The sequence below is a fragment of the Chelon labrosus genome, assembly GCF_963514085.1.
Source record: "Chelon labrosus genome assembly, chromosome: 1".
NCBI classification, from domain to species: Eukaryota; Metazoa; Chordata; class Actinopteri; order Mugiliformes; family Mugilidae; genus Chelon; species Chelon labrosus.
Genome location: NC_140337.1, coordinates 27692444 through 27697737, shown reverse-complemented (window position 1 = coordinate 27697737; position 5294 = coordinate 27692444).

Here is a 5294-nt window from a genome sequence, read left to right as displayed (position 1 = left end):
GCTTGAGGAATCTGCACCAGCTCTTTTAGACAACAAACAGAAGGTTTTCAGGCTAAACCCCCGAACAACAGGAGCCACGGCTAGTTAGCACCGAGCTGCTAGCAAGCCACTTCAAAGGACTCAAGGAGCGGCCGGTTTCCCTACAACTTCTGCCATCTGGAATACACAGCAAGGACTTCAACTTTTCCCAGCTCGGCCCTTCCATCAGGAACCGCCAGCTAAAGGAGCAACACACCAGAAATTGACTTGTCCACCAAATCTGGTAGTATGACCTGGGCCTAGTCAAGCTAAGATAAGCATAGAACTAGAAACGTTGATTTGATGTGATATTTGTTTTTACTGAGTTGTTGCGATCGTAAGGTTATAATAGTGGTTTGATGTTAGATTAGGTTATGCAACACACAGACTCAGGGTCTCTTGCATGTTAAACTAACCACCCTTCCTCTAACCTGGCACCTCATAAAAGTCTAATCACATTCCACACAGGAATTCAGCCAGCACATGGTCTGAGTGTCCCTACTCAGCAGCCATCTTGTTTCCTTTGTGTTCAAGGCCTCAAGTCCCCAGCGGCCATCTTGACACAACCACACCCACATAGAGACACACGTGCACACACGCACACACCTGTATAAAGTCCACTGTAGTTAGATCATATTTTTTGACCTTTGTTCTTGTTAATAAATGTCTTTTAAACATACCTGTCTGTTTAATGTTGCACAAGAGTGAATACTGCCAAACTCTACACTGTCAAGAACTCTAAATTCTTTCACCTTAACTAGTTGTTAATGGGGTAATTTTGGTTATGGATATTAAGTTGATTATTAATCAGAAATCCAAATTCACAATTTAGTATATTTTATGAGACTGATTTGATTAATTTGCTATCTTTTCCCTTCTTAGAAGGGTGGTGCCCTGAGATGATCTAGTAATTCAGATCCAATTATTTAATCAATAATTATTTTTGATAATTATTAGTTATTCATGATAGCCAAACCTCAATATTGAGTGCCTTAGTACACAGGCCCAACATGACACATTTTCATTACTATTATAATTCACATACATTCGATGAAACAGACAAAGTAACCACTGCAATAGAAGTAAGAAAATCACAAACCCCTTCACTACATCCTTCCGTGTGAGGAACACTCTATGAGACCAAGGCAGATTATAATCCAAGTCTACCACAAAGAGAAGGACATGAATGAATGCTCCAGATCTTTACCTGTTGATTGTAGTTTTCTTCTAGTTTCCTCCCTGTTGAAGTATTTCTAGATTATAAATATCTTCAGGCGGAGTGAGACACCACTGAATAAACTCTAAGGATTGTTAAACATGGCAATCGTAGAGTTAAACTAAAGACTTCTTCCTCCTTCCTTGTTGTTGTCGTCAGTGTTGCCTGACGTCAGGAAAGGTGCATTAGAACTGGTGCTTCATGGGAAATGCAGTTCTCCTGCTGCACAGTCTTCAAATGTCCAGGACTGTGTTTGTGTTTAACGTCTGTCATCCTTATAAGACAGTCACTGATCTGCAGCTTGAGGCCAGAATGCAACACAAATAATCTTTACCTTTAAATAATTGATTCATTGAGATAAATTCCTCATATTTGACATAAATAAATTGTTCATTCTGTCCTCACACTCATACAAGGACTTTTACTGAATACAAACCCATGAACCTCGTGGGCGTTTTGTCGTCAGCAGCTGGTGAAGGAAGGTGACGAGCTGATGGACTTCTTCTGCGAGGACAGAGAGACATTCAGGCTGGACGACTGCTTCGGCGTCTTCCACACCTTCCTTTTAGGAGGCTTCATGGCCTTCTTCACTCCATAAAACTGGACTAGAGTCCTTTCCATCTGTTCTGCATCTCTGATATGTACTGGGAGCTGGTCGGTTGGATGATGCGCTGCAGCTTATCCAGCACCTGAAAAATAGATTCAGATAAAGACAGAAAAAAAACTAGTCAAACATTCTGATGACTAATGTTCTTAAAAAAAAAAAAACGTGATCCAGTTCTCTGAAACAAGGGTAAGCCTCTAGAATCGTTGTTGCTCTGTCAGGACCAGGAAAGAGGTCTTCAATGTCATCTGGGGACAGTGAGGGGAGTAAGTCTTCTCCGATATTAGCAGCGGCAATATAGACAAATTAAAGTCAGGGCCAAGAAACAGAGGTTCTTCAGATTTTAACATAGATATTTTGTCAACACCTCTTGTACAATGAGCATTGTTTGGTCATTTTACTAATTTTTGCTACTTCTACTTCAAGAGCAGTACGTGAATATGACAGACTGTATTAATGTCTTACAAACGACCAGGTGCTGCTGTATTGTCAGTATTTACAGCCCCCAAATTTTAATAAGACTGAATAAGAATCATAATGTAACACCAGCCCGTTTTTATGTAGTTTAGCGCCTAAACGTTAGCGGCTAACCGTTAGCCTAAACGTTAACCTAAACGTTAGCCTAACCGTTAGTCTAACCGTTAGCCTAAATGTTAGCGGCTAACCGTTAGCCTAAACGTTAGCCTAACCGTTAGTCTAACCGTTAGTCTTACCTCCAAGCAGTACAGCACAAGGGTGATATGGGTGTAAGGCGGAAGTAGCTGGCGCTGGAGCCCGGTCAAACCAACCAATAGAAACTCTTCTCTCATCCACCAGCGTAGGCCCCGCCCATCAAGTGCACTTGAATTCGCAAGCAAAACTTTAGAATTTGCAATCGAAGAGGACTGATTTGCAAAAAAAAAAAGTATAACTCGCAAACAAAGAGGACTGATTTGCAAGCAAAGGTTTTTAACTTGAAAGCACAGAGGACTGATTTATAAGCAAAATGGTCGTATGTTTTTACTTAAAAAAATTACTTTTGATCTCAAAAAAAATATTTTTGATTGCAACTTACTCTTTTTTGCTCTCAAATCCCTTTTTTGGTTTCGAATCTATTCTATTTGATTGCATAATAAAGGAACTAAATTCTCTCCATACTGGTCCACTGTCTCCTCTCTCACCCTGCTCTTTCTATTGTGGCAATAAAGACTTAAAAAAAAAGTGGAAAGCAACATTTTGAAACAGAATAGGAATACAGTAGTATTAGAATTTAACCAAAAAATCCTTTTTATGCTATCAATATTTTCTCTCAGCCAGAGACATTATAAGGACTTAAGTTATTTTCTCCTCACCTGCTGTGAAGACCCTCCGTGACCATCCCTGCTGCTGGCCTCTGGCCCACTTTCTCCTCCCTCACCCTGCTCTTTCTATTGTATAAAGATTTAAAAAATATGTGCAAAAAAATAGTGAGCACATGTTCAGTGCAGAAATTAAGGAGGAGTAGGTTTATAACTAGCTAACTCAACATGTTAAAAATGAATTAAGTGGTTGTAATGGCTGTAAAAAGAAGTTGATCATGTTTGACGGGAGTGTTGGCCGACCGAGCCAGGCTGGCTAACACCGTGTGATCAACAACCCGGTCGGCGTTTCTGGGAGGATGACGAGTGGTGGACCAGAAGGATTTTGTTGCTTTGGAGTTGTTGAAACGGAAATTTCCGGCGAGACCCTCGATGTATGTATCTCCGGCGAGGCAGGAGAGCGATGTGCAGGTGGAGGTGAAGAGTTGCCGGCGGAGGCTCAAACAGGTGACAGCGGAGGCGGAGGAGCTCAGCGGCCGTGTGTTGTAGCAAACCAGACACGGGTTGATGGAGAAAGGACAGGAGAGCCCAGGCTAATGCAGACCAGATGTAGATCTTGGTAGCCCACATTATGCTCTACGACGGCCACAAGGAGTCGTGAAGCCGGGTGGTGTGTCCAACAGGTAACTACAGGCTATTAGCCCGCTCACACACCAGTACACACAGGGACCATGTGAGTCCCCGCAGGTGATGTTCTAAAAATAGCACTTGTCGCCATCGAGCGCCTCTAAAAATTTTATTTAATTGTGTCGCTGTTCTTTTTATATCAATAACACTTGCATTACTGTCGAGTTGAACATGGTATTATTTAATATAAAATTATAAGTTATGTTTTATGTATATATGAACTCTGACCTCATCTGATGTCAAAGTTCAATATCACGCGCAAGACAAACCGCCATCTTTGTTTTTACCGATGTATGGAAGCGACCGCGGCTCCGTTGAGGAGCTAGATGAGGGTCTAACAACAGAAAGACATGGAAGTAAAGCTAAAGAAAACGAATCATGTTGTGGGACGTCCCAGTGAGTGGGAAGAAGTGTTATTTTTTACCACAGTAAAAGAAACGTGCGTATATCTCATTTATGGGGTTACTGTGGCAACGGCAAAGCGGCACAATGAGGAGAGACACTTCAGTTCAGTACGTGTCATGCTAGCTTCCATGCTAACTGCTAACTCCCCGCCTGGCAGCGCACTACGGGCGGGAAAAGGCTGTGAGTTAAAGACAGTGTCTTTACATGAGGCCGGCGAAGAAGTCAAAAGACGTAAGGGAAGCATCATTTAGCTAAACGGATGTTTTTAGTGAAACGCCATGGCGACGTTAAACGTAAATATTGAACTAAAATGTGAAGAATGATTTGTTCTAAAAGTCTAACTAGGGTTGCTACCCGTCCTGTAAAATACGGAATCGTCCAATAGGGACGCGATTTGTTCCGTGTTTCCATAAATGTCCAAAACACATGTCTGTCTCACACACATCAACACTAAATCTAACAATAATGGTCAATGATTTTACCAGAAGATGACAGTTCATGGGCATAGCCTATTTTATTACACTACTGTGGTTTGATTGGTTGTTTAGGACAGTGGTGTCAAACCCAATCAGCGGAGCTAACCACGGGGCTAAGTTAGCATGCTAATGCTAATACCGTGTTAAACATGTTGCTGTTGTTTGGCTAACGGACACTTTCAGTGTGTCTGTATGTTAGCATGTATGCTAACAGACTGTCTGCTAACTGGTACAGCGTTACTGCGTCTCTGTGTCAGGATCTCCGTTAACATATTTTAGTATTTAGTGCTCTAATGCTTGTAGCAGAGCGACGCGCTGCCGTACCGATATGCTGAGCGGTTGCCAAGGCAACCATGAGACTGACGAGTTTGTCAATAAAGTTGGGAGGAGGAGCTAAATGACGTACCTACCTGACGCACGTGAAACACCTGCGGGTCAGTTGTGATAGATCTAAATATTATCTACCCTGATACAGTTATGGGCCTTGAGTTTGACATGTGTGGTTTATGAATGATCATTTATTTAATATACAGTAGAATTAGACAATATAAATATTATATATGGTCATTTAAAAAAACAAATCATATTAATAGATTAACAGTTAATAAATA